Source organism: Phyllostomus hastatus, unplaced genomic scaffold (assembly GCF_019186645.2).
Source record: "Phyllostomus hastatus isolate PE091 unplaced genomic scaffold, TTU_PhHast_1.1 phas_contig_198, whole genome shotgun sequence".
Classification (NCBI taxonomy): Eukaryota; Metazoa; Chordata; class Mammalia; order Chiroptera; family Phyllostomidae; genus Phyllostomus; species Phyllostomus hastatus.
The window spans coordinates 2,813,289-2,831,278 of NW_025333715.1; positions in this window are offsets into that span (position 1 = coordinate 2,813,289).

Genomic DNA, 17,990 nt, shown 5'->3' on the forward strand with positions numbered 1-17,990 from the left:
GCTCATGTGTGGAAATGCCCCTCACGCCCCCCTTCACACTCTCCTCAGCCCCCGCCCCCCCCCGTGACCCACCGGCTGAAAACGGCCCCCAAGGACACACGAGTCCTAGTTCCTAGAACCCGGGCGGGTGCCGTGTCACTCGGTGGCAGGGGCGCCGCAGGGTGAAGGGCTTGGGGGTGGGGGACTCTCCTGGGTTTTCCTGGTGGGCCGGTGTCATCACAGGGTCCTCGTAAGAGGGAGGCAGGAGGGTCAGAGTCGGGGAGGTGATAGGAGCAGAGTGGAGTGACTCGGGGAAGCTGGAGAGGCCAGGACGCACCCTCCCCCAGAGGGAGGAGCCCCACGGGCACCTGCCTGCCAGCGGCAGGAGCTGGGCTCAGGCCCCGCCCCCAGACCTGGGAGGGCGCACCTAGGGCCGGTGGAGGCTGGACGTTTGTGGGCATCTGTTCAGCGGCCACAGGACACTCCTCCGGGAGGAGCCCCGCCCCCGCCCCCGTCCCTGCCCCAACCCCAAACCTGCTGGGCTCAAATCCTGTCACTTAGCAGCTGCCAGCCTCCCCTTCTGCTGCTGCTTCTTCCCCAGTGTCCCTTCCCCTGCCACTCCCGCCTCTCGCGCCTGAGGCCACGCCCAGTCCGGATCCAGGATGACCTCACCTCCAGATCCTCGTTAACTAACCACACCTGCAAGGCCTTATTCCCGTAGAGCACGTTCTGAGGGGCTGGGTGGGCGTGAGTTCTGGGGGGCACGATTCAACCCCTCGGCGACCTCGGTCAAGTGCGCAGGCCCCGGGAGCCGGGCTCCGAGCCCCTGGGCCGCGGCTCCCGGGCTCAGCCCCCGCCGCCGGCGCGCGCCGACGTCGGATCCGCCCGCAGCTCCGCTCCGATGTTCCCGCAATGACACTTCGGTGGCGGAGACGCCCGCCCCGGCTCCCGGAGACGCGCGGACAGCGCCGATAATGAGCTCTGCCCCCGAAATGACTTCTTTCTGGGGTCGGGAGTAATTTTCTGTCTGGGAATAATTAGCTCAAAGACCCGAGGAAAGCAAGTGGAAAAGGGCGAAGGAGGTCATCGAAGAGTCTGTTTGGGAGGGACCGAGAACAAAGCCTGCAGACGCGGCCGGCGCACCTGGGCGTGCTCGGGGCCACGTCAGCACTTGAGGCCGTGGGACCCCAATTACCCCCGGGGGCCCTCCGGCCGCCCGCCCGGTGGCGCTGACAGCCTCTGAGAAAGGCCCGGCTCTCCAGGGCCGCCTGCCTGGCGGGCGCTGAGTGGCCGGCACGGGGTGGCGGGGGGGGGGAGCCCAGGGCCTGGAGCCAGGGAATGTGGGTTGAATTCCTGGCACGGTGGAGCAGGAGGCGTGGCCGGCCCGGCCTCGGGCGCCCCCACCGGTGGGCAGGCGCCAGGGTCACGTGGGACAGCGTGTGTGGTGTGCAAGCCAGCGCCTGGCACGTGGTAAGTGCTCAGGAAAAGCGGTGACCCTCCCCCCACCCCCAAGGCGGATGCGTCCATTCCACGGAGAGAGCAGCTGAGGCGAGTGGGAGGAGGCCCAGGGCCTGGGTCGGAGTTCCGTTCGAGGCAATGCTCCCCCAGCGAGCCGTGGGGCCTTGGACAAGTCGCTGAGTGCCCCTGGGTGACCATGAGACGCGTCCCCGTAGCCGTGGAGAGGGGAGACGGCGTGAAAAGTTCTTCCCAACTGTAAAGCGCGGCCCACCTGTGTCTTAGAAACACCAGTGGGACGCCCCCATCCGTACACCCTGCCCATGGGACCAGCCCGGCCATTTCTTGTTTCCTGGGTGCAGCTCAAAGTGGGGCTCCCGGGCCGGCATCCCCCCTGGGAACTGGGTAGAGCTGCACATTTCAGGGCCCACCCGATGGGCTATATCAGATTCTCGGGGCGGGGGTCGGGGGGAGAGCGCTCCGTCTGTGTCATAGCAAGTGCTTTCAGGGGGGCGGGTGTGTGCCCCCCGCATGTTGGGCTTCTCTCACCTGTGCCTACCCCTCCTCTGAGCCTCCCTGAGTACCCCCTGCCACCCCCCGAGAACGGTCATGGCCCGTGACAGCTGGCCCTAACCTCACCGAGGGACCTGGTGTGTCTGAGACGGAATGTTCATGGGGTGGGGGGCAGGTCCCAGGGGACCCCACCGCCTCCCAGGCCCTTAGAAACTGGCTGAGGAGTCAGAATCCAGCGCCCCAATTTCCTCCCTGTCACCATCCCAGGGTGGGGCTCTGGACATGTCGGGTCCTCTGGGCCTCAGTTTCCCCATCTGTATCTTGGACCCGTTGGTCAGCAGGACCTCCCAGTCCCCACTGTGACCTCGCTGGCTCCCCAGTGCAGGCCTGGGGCCGTCTTCCCTGGCTTAGCTTCTGAGGGGAGGCCAGAGGCCCCTTTGCGCCTGGGCTCGGGGGGTCCCTGTGTGTGGGGGGTCTCCTTTGCTCCCGCTGCGGGTCTGAGGGGGTGCCGGAGCCTGGGGGGGCAGCATGTGCCCTGAGCGCTCTGACTTCTCCATGAGCTGGCCCCTCTGTGCCCTAGATCCTTCCCGCGTCGCCCCTTTGGAGCTGGAAGCTGCGGACTGAGCTGCTTCTGCACCATGTTTCTTGGAGCCGGAGCCGCGCCGTCCCTGCGCGCTAGGTGCAGACGCTCCACGTGGGGGGCGGGGCGCCGGAAAACATTCGTCAGCGCGGTGTTTCCGAGGAGCGACCGGCCGGCACGCTGGCTCTGGACGTCCGCCCCCTGGCCTTGGCAAGCTTCCCTGGCTCAGCTTTTCCTGTTGGCAGCCAGACTGATTCTGGCTGGTGAAGCAGGGAGAGGTTCCCCCGAGCGGTGGGGTGACCCCTGAGGATGCCAGGTGGCTGGGGGGTGTGCAGGTGGAGGAGGGGCTGGAGGGCGGGGTGGGGTCCGGCGAGGGCGTCTGAGATGCCCAGGCCTGCGGCGGGGACAGGCTGTCTGAGCCAGAGCTGCCCCTCACACAGGGTGCGGAGATGATGCAAAAGAGAGGTGGTGAGAATGTGTCAGAGGACCCGGGGCCCTGACAGCATCACAAGCAGTTAGGTGGTGCCTCCAGGTAATGGCAGCGGGGAGCTGTCTCCTGTGACCAGTCTCCCCGAGGGACCAGGGACAAGGCGCAGGGATACAGGAAGGGCGGAGAGCGCCCCGGAGGCCTGGCCCAGGGGTCCTCAGGCTGGCAGCTGTGTGTGTGTGTGTGTGTGTGTGTGTGTGTGTGCAGTTCAGGGACGGCTCCAGCCCCCAGGGGAGGGGCGGGCGCTGGGCCCTTGAGGAAGAATTTGCTCCTTCATTCCTTCACTGATTCGGGCCCCAAACCTGAAGAAGGGCCCCTCTTTCCCCCTCCTCCGTGCAGGCAAGCGGTTGGGTGGAAACCTCAGTTCCTGCCTCATCTGCTCCCTGGAGTCAGCCCGACTCCTTCGCACCAGGCAGACCTGGAGGCGGGAGGGAGACAGAGTCCCTGGGGGTGGTGGCGGCCGGTGAGAGGGGCTTGCACGCCGCTGTCCAAGGGGAAGGCATAGACTCCGCCTCTCTCCGGGTCTGAGCCGCCAAGGCAAGCAGGGGCGGGGTCCTTTGGTGTGGCTGCAGTTCAGGCTCAGACCACTGTGCACCAGCAGTGAGGGGCAGGATGAAGATCCCAGAAAACAGAGGCTGGGGAGGGGGTGGGGGCTGGCAGGGGCTCTGGTTAAGGAGGGGCGAGGGCTGCCCCTGGCACCGAATGCTCACGGGGCTGACCTCGAGGACCTGGAGGACTGAGGGTCCGTGGCCGATGACCCTCGGGGCCTCGCCAGGCTCGCTTGGGCTGGTGGCCCCCCATTTGCGCTCGCTGGGCCTCCAGGCCTTGGGGAAGAGCAGCCCGTCCCTCACGCCGGAACGGCCTCCAGCTCCTTTCCTGCCGGGCTCCCCGAAGGTCCAGGTGGTCCGAGGGTCCTGGGAAGGGCCCTCTCCCCCAGGGTGGGAGGGGCGGGAGCGTGTGCCCAGTCCTTCGGTGTCCGGACTCGGCTCATGCAGGAGGCTGCCCGGCTCCACTTGCATCCTCCCGTGGTGGGGAGCTCACTCCCACACAGGCAGTGCAGCCTCTCCAGAGCCCTCTGTCCCGGCTGAGCTGAAGTCTGCCTCCCGGTGAATCCTTCTGGAAGCTTCATCCTGCCCGCTGCCCCGGTGGTTTTACGTGATAATAACAGCGACCCCCATTTACTGAGGCCTCTGGGACAGGCCCAGCCCTGGGACACCTCGTGTCTCAGGTTGTCAGCCCCTCCACATCACTCGGAGAGTCTGGGATCTCCTCACCATCCCATAGGTGAGGACACCGAAGCCCAGAGAGGTGAGCTGAGGTGCCCAGGGTCACACAGCCCATCCAGGGGAGCGGGCTCCCTGCCCAGGTTGGGCGGCTCCGCCGGCTCACTCTCCGTGGTGACGTCTGGGGCCCAGGTGAGTGTCCCCTCCCCCAGCCTTTCGTGAGGACGAGACTCCAGGCTCCACGTGGCCCTGGGCAGCTGCCACCTCCTCCTCCACCCCCAGCTCCACTGTCTGCATCTCCCGGCAGAAGGTCCGCTCCGGGAGAAGGGGCCTCACCTGCCTTCTGGCTGCTGGAGCCGGGCACCCGGCAGGCAGCCTGCGCACAGAACCTGCTGGCCCGCTGGAGGCAGGGGTCTGGAGGAGGGACAGGGCAGGGTGAGGCCGGATCTCCGCATCAGACCCGACAAAGCCGCGTGGCCCGGAGTCAGGCGCCTCTTGGAACCTTAGCGTCTGCTTCTGGGAAGTCAGCGAAGACTTGCACACTGGCATGGGGGTGCCACCCCAGGCGGGCAGCGCCCGGCCGGCAGGTGCAGATGGCGCTGCGACGTCTCAGCCTGGGGCAGAGGCCCCCCACCTGCTCACCCTCCTTTCGCCCACCACCACCGCTGCGGCGCCTGTAACACCTTGCGCTTGGTTTGGGGAGGGAATCGCGCCGGGTGGCGGTGCGCCGACAGTCTATTTTCTGCCCGGCGCTCGGTGCCCAGCTGTCACTAAAGTAGAAAGATTAGCATCATCAGGACGGCGTTTGGAGCCATCTCTTGCAGCGGAGTCCCTGACGTGTTAATTAAACTTGATAAATCCTCTCGTCTAAAGATAACTTTTGAACAATGGACCCAGTCACTCATTCTTAGTTGGGTCCAAGCTCCTGCCAGCTGCTGGGGCGGCGTTCAGAGATCCCCGGGGCCCGTGCCAGGAAGGGCAGCTGGGGACGGCGGGCGGGTGCCCTGCACGGCCCAGGGCCCGGCCCAGGGCTCCGGGGGCTGCAGACGGAGCGGGGAGGCCGGAGGGGGCTCTAACCCTAGCTCTGGGCCGCAGCTCTGCCCGCAGCCACTTCCGGCCCAGCACCCTCTCCCGTCACCACGACAACGCCATCCCACGACGAGCCCCCGGGGTGGGGGAGACAGGCGTGCCTACGGATGTGACGTGTGCTCCGCATTCAGAGTCACTGTCCTGGGGGCCCATCTCAGGGACGCGTCATCCTGTGGGTCCCTCCGCTCCCTGCTGCCCTCCCTGTTCCCGGCTTCCAGAACCACAGCGACAAAACTCCGCCCCCCCAGTTCCCTGGGGCCCTGGGGCTGTGATGTCCAGATTCCGCCCCAGGCACCGAGACGGGCAAGTGCAGAGACACAAGGGGCCACGGGGTGTCACCGGCGAGCCCAGCTGAGACCAGAAGAACCACACGACAGAGCCCAGCCTGGAGGGCTGCACCGTGAGCCACACAGACTCACGTCTGAAGTGTCGGGAGGTTTGTTATTGACGCGGCGTTACTGGAGCAACAGTTTCATATCCTTGCTTTAAAGTTGGGGCTGGGACCTTCCAGTGCTCAAGGGCTGGGGTCGTTCGTGGAAGCCCGTGGGCTTTGCCCTGCCCTGTGTCCTCCTGTCACCGGGCTCAGAGGCTCCTGCTGGGGGTGGGGACAGTGGGGGAGGCCCAGGAGCTCACCACGTGGCTGCTCCCTAATCCCGAGCCTGGTTCCCGGCCCAGCTCGGTGCCGAGTGGGCTGCGGGGCGCCTTATCTTCAAAGCACAGCCGCTCCGTCTTAATTTGATTCCGAGTCTTACTTTGATTCCGAGGCTGCCGTCTCAGCACAGAAGGAGCTCCCACGTGGCAGAAGGGGCTGGGCTTGGCTGGTCTTGCGGTGGCATTTGCGGCAGATGGCGATCACCGGGCTCTAAGCCGGTTTTTATTTGTGACTTTGCCTTCTCAGAGCTGAATGGTTGGTCCTCCTCATTCTGGGAGCGGCACTGGGCCGCACGGTGGAGCCGGAGCTGGAGCCGGACGGAGTGCCTGGTCTTGCCGACCCGCTGGGTCCCACTTTCACGGCCACCTCCGAGAGCCCTATGGTGTGAGGGAGGGGCTGCGAGGCAGGTGGCACAGGTTCAAGCCCTGTTCTGCCTTTGACTAGCTTGTGGCCATGGGCACGTTGCTTTTCTTCTTGGCTTTGACATTTTCATTGGCTACCGGAGGGGTTGGTGATATCTGGTCCGGACACTGGGGACTTGGACGTGTGTCAGGCCCAGCCTCGAGGACAGCACAGACTGGTGGGAGAGACCAGTCTGGGTCTCTTCGTGGGTGGTAGTCTCACGGGTCAATCTAGAGTTGGGGGAGATTTTAGTTCACTGAGGTGTGGGTCATCAGGGAGGACTTCCTAGAGGAGGTGGTAGGCAGGTGAGGTCCGTGTGCAAGGGCTGTTCTGGTGAAGTCCCAAAGGAGGGGAACACAGGGTGTGTTCGAGGCCGGGGGCTAAGTGTGGGCGTGGAGTGGTCACAGACCGTCTGTGTTGGCAGCTGTCACGTTCAGGGCAGGGACGCATGGGGGGCGGGGGTGCAGAGTGACGATAGTCAGGTCCTGTCGTGGTATTTCCTTTCATTATCTGGAGTGCGCTCCCGGAGGACCCTGCTGCTCCAGCCGGTGGCCAGGTGTGCCTTCCCATGGGAACAGCTGCGGCAGTCCTGGGTTCTTTCTATTTTCCAGTTGTCGCTGTACCAAGTCTGTTCCCTGTCATCCCTGGAAGGTCACCAGGCCTGCTTCCCAGCGGGGGCAGTGTCTGATTCAGCAATGACCCTGAACCTCGCAGAGGAAGCAGACAGCTGGTGGCACCAGGAGCCCTCCTGGAGATTTTCCAGAAGTGGGCCTCTCGCCCCGCCTGGCATATGCACACTCGGATGGTCTGCGTACAGAGTGTACACGTGCAGCCTGTATAATGCATGATTTTACCGACCGTGGGAAAACCAGGTTGGGCCAGTCGGCTCAGCTCCCAGTAGCCGAGGGCTGCTGCATCCCAGGCCCTGCCAGCACGGCGGCGGCAGGGGGTCTGAAAGAGCTGCCCGCAAGGACCCCCAGGAAGTGCTGATACGAAGAAGCCGCATTGAGATTGCACCTTGGTCGCCGGCCTCGGGGACGGCCGTGGCAGCGGAGGGAGTGGGAGGTCCTTCTGGCCACGTGCCGGCTCCCACACCTGCTCCTGCCGGTTGTGTCTGGGACTGGAAAATGACGGGTATGAAGGAGGGAAGAGAGTCAGTGAAAAACGAAGTTGAGTATTTGAAGACTCGATAAAAGTCAGATGCTAAAACTGTGCTGCCAGAGAATTGGGGGGGGGGGATCGAAACCCAGAAGGCTCTGAGCTCCGACAGCTTAGGGCAGATCTCGGCGTTTTCCCTCCAGTGAGAACCCGAACCGGAAACTGTGCACAACGCCCCGGAAGTTAGGTTTCTGCAACAAACACTCCAAGAAATGCACGTGGGAGGTAACGCCGCCCACATCAAAGAAAAGGACTGCAACAAACGTGCAATGAGCTAGTCTCCATGTGAAGTAAGGTGTTTAAAGTTCATATGTCAGCCCTGGCTGGCGTGGCTCAGTGGGCTGAGCGCCGGCCTGGGAACCAAAGGGTCACTGGTTTGATTCCCAGTCAGGGCACACGCTTGGGTTGCAGGCCAGATCCCCAGTGGGGGGCGTGTGAGAGGCAACCACACACTGATGTTTCTCTCCCTCTCTCCCTTCCCCTCTGTCTAAAAATAAATAAATAAATAATCTTTAAAAAATAAAGTTCATATGTTATTTTTCCTTTAAAAATTGAGGTGAAATTCACAGAACACACTATGAACAGTTTGAGATTATGTAATTGCGTGGCATTCAGTGCATTCACGATGTTGTGTTGGTGCTCCCCGCTGCTTGTTTCTAGTTTCAAATCCTTTCAGCACCCTGGAAGAATCCACACAGCATTTCCAGGATTTCAAAATGACTCTCTGCCCTACAAGACCTTTTTGATTGACAGACAGATGTTGCATTCAGATGACGCTGATCTGGAGGGCTGGGTGCTGGGAGGGAGGCTTCCAGCTTCCACCTGTCCCTCCATGGGGGTGACTTCTTTGAAGCCACCAGGCACAGAGGTGCAGAGTGGGAGGTGGAGGAGAGGCAGACCCTGTCAGCATCAGGAGAGCACCTGGATCAAGGTGTGCCCGAAGCTGCAGCAACCCTGGGCTTCTGTCTTTTAGGAACCTATAAAGCCTCTGTTTTACTTGTCAGCATGAATTTTCCTGCCAGCCGGAAACAGACATCATCCCACTGAATCCTGGCAGAGGCCTGGTGAGCAGTCACCTGACCTCTGGTCCACGGGCCTGGACAGTGAGGATCAGAGGGAGAGCTCCAGAGGCCGAGCCGTCTCCCTTCTGCTGCTACCTATCCCCAGGGCCCCAGGTACGAGGACATACGGGGTGGGCGCGGGCCAGGCTCTCACTGCCCCAAGGCCCGGGATTCCCCCCTTTGACCACCTCCGCTACTCCCCTTTCTGTCCAGAAGGCCCTCCCTGGTGAGAGACCCCGCAGGGGCCCCCAGTCTGGGGCACGTGCTGTTGCTGCTGGTGCTAGATCCCCCTGGTCGGCCGCTCCCTCTGCCTTCGGAGGGAACATTGGATTATCTCTATGACCTCACGAGGCAGCCCAGCTTCCAAAGTCACGTGCCACTCTGCGAACTTAAGTTCATTAACCTCTCCGCTTCACCTGTCCCAGCTACGAAACGCAGTGGTTGGGCTGGGTCTGTGCCACCCGATAGACATGGAATGTGGCCCTGACCGGTGTCTCAGTGGCTGGGTGTCGTCCCGCAACATGACAGGTCGCCAGTTCGATCCCTGGCATGTGCCTGGGTTGCAGGTTTGGCCCCTGTTGCGGGCAAGTAAGCAGCCGCTGATCGGTGTTTCTCCCTCACATCGCTGCCTCTCTCCCTCTCTTCCTCCTGCCCGCCTCTCTAAAAATAAATAAATAAAATCTTTGATAAAAACAGAAATGTCATGGGAGTCAAACATGTTATTCAATAGTTTCTGGTAACATCATTTCAAAAGCAAAAAGAAATAGGTAAACGTATTTTAATGCTATGTTTTATTTAACTCGAGATAGCCACAATACTGTTACAACAGACCACCAGTGTGAGTTATTACTGAGCTACTGTGCAGGTTTCTTCCTGTGTGGACCCCCGGGATCTGGCCGCTCCCCTCACGCTGGAGGGGAGCCTCCGTCTGCAGCAGCTGCATCTCCAGTCGAGATCAACCCGCCGGCCTGGGGGCCACTGTATGGAACCGCACGGGACTGGGCTAGCTTTCACACTTTTAATTTGTGTTTTAAGCAACAGGACCAAAGCGAGACTTTGTTCCGAGTTCCATCGTGTGGATGGACAAAGGGAGTGAGGGGGTCCTCCGGCTGTTTCGGGGTCTTGTTCAACCTTCTCCCTCCCACAGCGACCCCTGTTTTCTCCCCCTCTCCCTCCTGTGCCCCCTCCCCACCCCACAGCCCTCTCACATGCGGGCTCCTAGGGCACTGCTTGGAGGTCACTGTTCCGGGTCACCTCGGGGGGGGGGTGACCCCGTGACTGTGGTCTCGGCTGATGTTCACCTGAAGAGAAAGGCTGGGAACTTTCTCTCCCAATCTCCATGCTGCTGACAAGCCAAACTCTGGAAATCCGCCAGCCCGGGACAGGCTATGTTGCAATAACAAAGAAGGGCTTCGACCACAGCCCTTCACCACCAGGCTTATTCTGGTGCCAGGCTTAACGCCAGCTCCTCGCCCCTGGGCCGGGCTCCTCTGCACAGCGATGCAGGGACTCAGGGCGCTGCCGTCTTCCACACCTGGTCCCTCCAACTGGCTGAGGGCAGGAGACCTGGGGCATGGCCCTGGCCGGACGCAGGAGCACGACCCAGGGTTAGTGCAAGGGCGGCAGGTCTTCCTGGGGCCGCACCCCCAGGAGGAAACGACGCTTTGCAGAGCACCAACCCCTGCTGCTGCAGGGCCTGTGCCGGCCGCCTGCCTCCTTTGCTCCAAACGCTCTCCACCACCCTCTTCTTCCAGCTCGGTGCTCGTGGTCTCCGTTCAAATGTCGTGTCCTCAGGGAGGGCAGAGGAGTGCGGCCCAGCGTGGCACTGGGTCCTGCTGATTGCATTCCGTGGCCTGCGGGAGAGCGGGGGGCGGGGGAGGGGGGCCGGGAGCGATGCAGTTGGCATTTGAGAGCGGTCCCTCCGGTGCCCGGAAGATGCAGCGTCTGTAATGATGCTTCTATTTTTAAGAAAGGCCGCCTCCCTTGGTGGTGGCCCGAGGAAAGGCAACCCTGCGTGACGCCAATGGTGATGAACAATCTCGACGCCATCGAAATATTTCCCAGCGCTCCTCGGAAGAGGCTCATCCATCACTCGGCCGCGCAGCTGTCTGGGCAGAGGGGCCCCGGCTGCCCCCCCAGCGAGCAGACTTCCATGTGGCCCGGGGCCCCGGGCGGGGGACGGGGAGGGCCGTGGTAGGAGTCAGGGCACCTGAGAACCTTCTCAGTCTCTCAGCCAAGTTCAGGCCACTTCCGTGTCACAGAGTACCTCCACGTCACAGGCCTTGAGGACTGCAGGCTGTGGCTGGCTCCATGCCAGGTGGGTGAACGGGCCAAGGCCAGGGGCAGCCAGAGCAGAGCCCAGCTGGGTCGCCCCCTGCCCCGGCTGCCCCTCGAGCGCAGAGCACTCCTCAGCAGCCAGCCTGGGGGTCGGCCTTGGCGTGACCGGCGGTGAGAGCTCGGCCCCCTGTGCAGGAAGCGTTTGAACTTCTTTCTGCCAGTGTTCTTGGGCCACAAAGGATCTGAGGTGGACGGGGTGCTTTTGTGTCCGGACGGACCTAGATTTTGTGGAGAGCCCCAGGGCAGCTGGTCCGAGGGCTGGCGTTTCCGCACCAACTGTGGGATGAGATCCCGGGGGACCGGAGCCCCTCGGCTCTGGCTGGTGACGCTGCGGCCCAGGACCACCCACCATCCTGGCTCCTTCCGAAGGTCGGGCCACACGGGTGTGCCCTCTGTGAGCGTGCCCACTGTCCCGGCTGGGCCTTCATGGGCACCCAGGTCGCCCTGCATGTCCCCTAGATCTGGTGCTTCCCGGGAAACCACATGCTCAGCCTCGAACATGACGGAGGGACACCCTCTGGGCCCCTGAACCCCTCGTGTCCACGCCAGCCCCACCTCTCAGCTGGCTCTCCCCCCACCACCCCGTTTGCCAACACCTGTCGGTCCCGATGCTGGGACTGGGGGTCTTCCTTCCTGAGTAGGCCGACTCCTACTCGTCCGTCAAAACCCACTCGTGCTCGCTCCTGTTTGCGGCCTTTCTGGTCGTTCCCCCAGCAGCTGCTGCCTCACACCTGGCGCTGCCCCAGCCTCCGTGGAAGTGAAGGGTGCACCGCCAGCCGTCTGGGCTCCCACCGCCTTCCAGGCGCGGTTCCGGGCTCCGTCCAGGGCTGGGGGCCTCCCTGCGGAGGTGGCGCAGGACGGAGACCGGGCAAAGCAGGGCATTGGCCACGCACATCCGTGGGGACACAGGCTCCACCCTCGGGCCTGGCAGCTGGGAGGGGCACGAGTGCGGACCGGAGGGTGACGCACGCTGCGCTCAGGGCTGTCTGCGGCCGAGGGGACTCGGGAGCAGGGAGGGAGCCCAGAGAAGGCTCCTAATGCCGTTGGGGGCAGGGCAGGGTGGGGGTCAGGGGTCGGCCTGCCTCAGAAAGAGCCAGGGTGATTGCATAGTGCAGCACGGGCGCCGTTCTGTTCCTTCCTCCCACCCACTCCTGTACTCACCCACCCAGCCATGCACCCACACACCCAGCGATGCACCCAGCCACCCACCCAGCCATGCACCCACACACCCAGCCACCCAGCCACCCACCCAGCCATGCACCCAGCCACCCAGCCACCCAGCCACCCACCCAGCCACCCACCCACCCATCCATGTACCCATCCACCCAGCCACCCACCTACCCAGCCATCGAGCCACCCAGCCACCCAGCCACCCAGCCACCCATCCATCCACCCACCCACCCATCCATGCACCGATGCATCCACCCACTCACTCATCCACCCAGTCACCTGCCCATCCACCCACCCAGCCATCTCCCCGCCCGCCCGGTGGGGCCAGCTGGAGGAAACAACAGCAAGAACACACCCCCCGACAGGCATGCCCAGGTTTGGGCCTCCTAATTGGCCGTGGATGGCTTTCAACTCAGGCCCCGGTAGCTTCCGGGGGACAAGGTGCTGTCAGACGCTTGTGATGAGCCTGGGGCTTCACCAGGCCGCGGTGCCGGCTGGGCCAGCTCTGAGATAATTGGGTCCTTCAGAAAGCCTCCAGAAGGAACAGTGACGAACCCTCCCCACTCGGAACCGGACCCGGGGCAGGGAGCGCAGGTCCTGGCTGCGGTCCCCCAGACAGACTCACACGCCCTTGTCAGCCCCACAGCCTCCGGCATCTGCCGCCCGGCACATCCTCCCTCTGTGCCACCACCAGGCGCCCCCCGCCCCCACCCTCGGGCAGGGGACCCAGGGAGCTCAGCGGCCTCCCGTCCCAGGAAATCATGTGCCCCTTGGGGTGCAGGCGATGTGGGCCCCAGGCGTTGGAGGAGCCCTGGCCACGCTGGCCTCCGGCAGTTGAGCGGATGCCCCTCGGTTGCCTCCAGACGCCACTAGCCACAGACCTCTTAACTAAAGTCGGGTTCTGACCGGTGGCGCCTTCCGCTGAGGGCGGAGAGAGCCCTGTCGGCAGGAGGGGGCAGAAGCGCCGCTGGGTTCTGCCCGAGCGCGGGTCCCAGGCGGCTGGCGCTCCGGCTGCACACCGTCTAGTGCTTCTCCTCACCTACTGGATGTGTGGACGCTCTTGCCCACGCCCCAGAGGGCGTCTGAAGTGGCAGTGGGATCAAGTTCACCTTGATACAGGAGGGAAGGGAGACCCGCCTCCTCAGGCTCTGGGGGTCAGCCGGCCTGGGGGCGAGTCCTGCTGTCCCCTCCAGCTGTGTGTCCTCAGGCAAGCCCCTCCACCTCTCTGGGCCCCGGCTCCTCCCCTGGAGGCTGGGCTCCTGCAGACCCAGGGAGAGTGAAATCAGACCATGGGATGAGATACCTTGGCGGCTCAGTGGATGTCTCCAAACCAGGCTTCTTGGAAATGAGGTCAAAAGGACTCAGGAGGCGGGGCTGGCCACTGGGGCCCAGCCCGGGAACTCGGCCCACTGCGCCCAGACCTGGACGGCCCTGTGACAGCTGCCAGCTCCGGTCCTGGGCCGACCGGAGTGGTGCAGGGCTGGGCCACAAGGAAGGGGGGGCTGGGGAGACTGAGGCACGGCCCTCTCTCTGCTGTCTTGTTGCAGGAGCCCGGGCCCCTGGGAGGGAGCCGGAGCCAAGGGATCCGAGGCCAGGCCCAGGGCGCCGCTGGCCTGCAGCGTCCGCTTCCAGGCCCCTCTTCGGCTGCGGGGGCCTTGTAGCACCCCAATAAAACACTCCCATTTGGTTGTCGGCTGGGTTTTGGAATGACAGGGTCAAACACAAGGACAGGCAGCTGTAGGGAACAGAGTTCTGGGGACTGACCGGGAGGAAGCCTGGCCTTCTCACAGCCGGCCACGGGGGCCCTGGAGCTCCGGGAGCAGGGCGCGAGGCCCCTCTCTGAGCCCCGGCCCCTCCCACACAAGCCGCCCCTGCGCCCCCTCCAGCCCCTGCCCCTCCTTGTGTGCACACTCCTGCCTCCGCCCCAGGTCCAGGCGAGGTGGTGACTGCTTGGCAACATCTGCTGAGCTGGACCTCGGCCCCCACAGGCCCCGGCGCTCGCGCCGCGGGGCGCACACGCCACGGGCAGGTGCACAGATGGCCGCCCGCCAAAGAGGCGCAGAGCATGCCCGCAGGTTGGCAATCGCCTCAGAGTGGAAACCACCCGTGTGCCCAAGGCGGTGGGAGAATAAATCAGCTCGGATGTTCGCACGGCGGAATCTTCACAGCAACCAGGATGAAAGCAGAGCACACAGAGGCGGCGGCAGTGAAGAGGCCCGCAAACAGTGGGGTGCCGGGGAGGAGGGTGCCAGACGGGAGAGGGAACCCGGCCCCGGACGGCGCGCGAGGACGCCAGACGAGCACAGGCAGGAGGGCCCGGCGGCGACTGAGTTTCGTTTTGTTCCTTTTTTGTTCTTTATTTTTCTCCTCCCCCGCCCCCTTCCTTCCCTCCCTTCCTCCTCCCTTCCAAACGTGGGCTCCTTCTCTCTCTCTCTCTCTCTCTCTCTCTCACACGCACACATAGACACATGCGCGCGCGCGCACACACACACACACACGGCCTTTCCCCTCATCAGGAAACAATACCCCTCACAGGACGCCCCAGCCGCACCAAGGCTGGCAGGCGCTTTGTGCCTGGGGACGATGGACGTGCGGAGGCTTCTGGGGATGCCCCCGGTGCCGTTGTCGTCCGTAAGTCAGGGTCACAGTCAGACGCGGGTGCTCCCAGGGCCCTGGGGCTGGAGACGGAGGTCAGCAGGGGGCAGTGCTCCCATGACAGGAAGTGCTTGCCATGGCCCCCATGGGGGTGCCCTTGGGAAGGGGGCCCCGGTGACCCGATGCCGGTAATGCCGTCCAAGTGGGCGTCCCGGCAGAAGGAAAGGGTGAGATCTGGTCGTTTCAACGGCGCCTGCGTCTTTTCAGTGGCCGCGGGCGGTCGGTTGGCCGACAGGTCGCGCCTTCCGGAGCCACTCCCCGGAGGGCGGCCGTGAGGGCTCGCCGCGCAGGCGCCGGGCCAGGCCGCACAGCTTGGGATCTGCCTCCGTCGGCGCCCGTGGCTGCTCCGGGCGAGTCGTTCAACCTCCCGGGGCCTCTGTTTCCTCCTCTGAAAGACAACTGCGTGAGGTGGCTGCGAGTGAGAAGTGAGTTCTGTCTGCAAAGCGCTTGGTGAGCACCCGGGACACGGCAGCATTTGATGAGCGTCTTTCTGCTCCCGGCAGGTTGTTGGAAGGTCTCCCCCGTGGCGTCGGCCAGGTCTGCTGTAGTAGCACCGTGTGGCGAGCGACCCAGACCTCTCAGCGGTTTTCAGCGAGGATCCCACTCTGTCCCGGGCGGTGGTGGGGTTCACATCCACGGGGGGTGGGGGGGAGTGGGGAGGAGAGCAGGGCCATGCGGTGCCTCCGAGAGCCGCCGCCCGCACCCCGCCGTCTCTCTGCTGCCGGTCTCCTGACCAGGCCCCCGGCGTCAGGGCAGCTGGGACGCTGACTCCGCCCACAGGGGCCTGGGCCCAGGGGTGCTGGGAGAGGGGAGATTGCGGGGGTGGGGGGCAGAAATCAGACGATTTCTACCCACTCTCTCTAACGTGGTCCCACGGCCCCGCCTGTGGAGGCACGGGTGCCCCCGTGTGATCAGGTTCCTGAACCGGTGACACCTGGCGAGTGACAGGAACACGTTCCTGTCGTTTCACAGAACGTCCCCGGGCTACCGTCTGGGGAGATCGGCCGAGTTGTGTTTCTGCTGGAAGCGCATGAGCCTGACCCGCAGCTCCAGCTGCGGACAATGAACTGTATTTTTTCGTTCTCGCTAAGTTGGTAGGTAAAAAAGGATGCCGAGTGTAGTGACGATAGCTGCACAGTACACTCTCGGTGCGGATCTTTACGGTGAGGTCGGCTGCGTGTGGAGCCGGGAGGGTCTGGAACCTCCCACAACGGACTGACCTACCAGGGGGGCCCGGGCCCGGGAGGGCCTGCCGAGACCACCCAAACTGAGCCAGGCCCAGCCCTCCCCGCCCCACCGCACTGAGCGGTCATGGGAAGCAGGCTTCTCCCGGGACGGGATGACCTTAGGTTGGCGGCTCCCTTCAGCCAAGTCAGTTTCTGGAGAGAGACGCAGCCAGCTCCCGGGGCTGGGGGACCTGCATGGGGACGAAGCCCCCCCTTACTGGTTCTGTCCGAGTCCAGCACCAAGGCTCCCCTCTCGGCTGCAGAGGTTGAGTGGAGGGGGCACCCCTGGTTGAGTGAAGGTGTCAGGGTCACACCTCTCTCAGGAGGGGGCGCTCGACGGCACCGTCGCCCCCGAGGGGACAACCTCTGAGCAGTGGCCCTCCACCCGCGCGGGCGGGGCCTGAGTCGGGTTCCAGATCGATGCCTCTGCGCCGGGAGCCTTTTCTCTTCCGAGAGGGAAGCAATGTAGCAAATGATTCAGCACCACCACGGCAGATGTTTCCCGGGGCTGTGGTTCTGCTGGGTCGGAGAACGTGCCTCGGCTGTGGCGTGCGTCGAGTCTGGGCTCAGGCTGGCTCTGCCAGGCCAGTGACGAGGGCGGGGCGGGCAGCAAGGAGCGCCAAGGTCCCGGTGGGGGTGCCTCGCGCCCGCGGGTGACCATCATGCAGGGGGCTGCGCAGAGAATGGTGCGGAGGTGCCGCCGGTTGCTGCCTGGGGACTGCGGAGGGCCGCCGTGCTGGCTGATGGCCTTCCAGCCAGGCAGAGGGGGCCACCTTGCCAGGCACCCGGGGCGTTCGGGGCGCTGAGACTCCGCGAGGCCACACCTGGGCGCTCAGCGAGGACCGCGCCAGACCCTTCCTGACAAAGTCCGCAGCTGGGACCCGGGAGAGGGACAGAGAAGCACCAGTGGACTCAACACCCTCCACAACGACCCCCACAGCTTGTCGAGGACAATGGACCGATGCAGACGGTCGACCGCCTGGCAGTCACGGGGCTCGGCACTCAATGCTCCGCAGGTGACTGTCCGCCTGAAGTGTGCCCTGTCACGACGCCGTGCCACCGCGCCAAAAGAGCAAGGAGCTCGGGACGACGCAAGGACGTGAGTCTCCAGGTCTCCCGCTGGGCAGGACCCTCCCGACACCAAAGGCCACGCCTGTAAAAGACGGCATCGTCCGAGAGTCCAGGGCAGCCGCAGTCACCTGGGGCTGGAGGTCAGGGGAGCGCGGCCTCTGGGGCCGGCCAGGGGTGGACTGACAGGGGCAGGAGGGGAGGTTCTGAGGAGATGGGAAAGCGCTGAACCTTTCCATCAGGCGCATTTATTTAAGTCCGTTGTGCTGGAGAGTCGTGCCTGTCACCACCATGCGTGAAGCGTCTCTCGGCAGCAGACAGCATGGGCGTGGAAGGCTCGCCCCTCCCAGCGGTCGGGGTTCCAGCCGGCGACGGACGGTCCCGACCCGGGCAGGACGCGGCGGGGAAGGCGGGCTCAGTGGACAGCGAATCGTTTGGTTGGGCCCCGGGTTCTTAAGAAGTGTGACTTAGGGGTCACCTCGTCGGAACCTCCTATTTTATAGACAAGGGAACAGGTTGGAAGGGGTGTTGCCTCGTCCCCACTTGTGCAAGGTGTCGGTGGCAGAGCCACACTCACATCTAGTGTGTGTGCGCACCTGTGTGTGTGTGCACGTGTGTGTGGGGGGGGCGGTGAGTCCCCTGGGGGGACATTCGCTGGGGGAGGAAACGGTGGTTCATCCTGAGCTGGGTCCCCGCCACTCGAACGTGCACCCCGCCGGCCGCACCAGGAAAGCCCGCCGCCCTCCCCGTGAGCAGTAACCGGGGCCATGTTTTTGCCCCAAGGACCGTGCTGAGCCCTCTCCCTAACTCGTCTTTGCAGCCTGCACACAGTGGGGCGCACCAGGCGGTTCTTGCTCTCATTTCACAGACGGGGGCTTGCAGCCCGGCCTCGGCGAGCTTTGCCTGGGGCGGGCGGGCGGCAGGTGGAGCGGCCG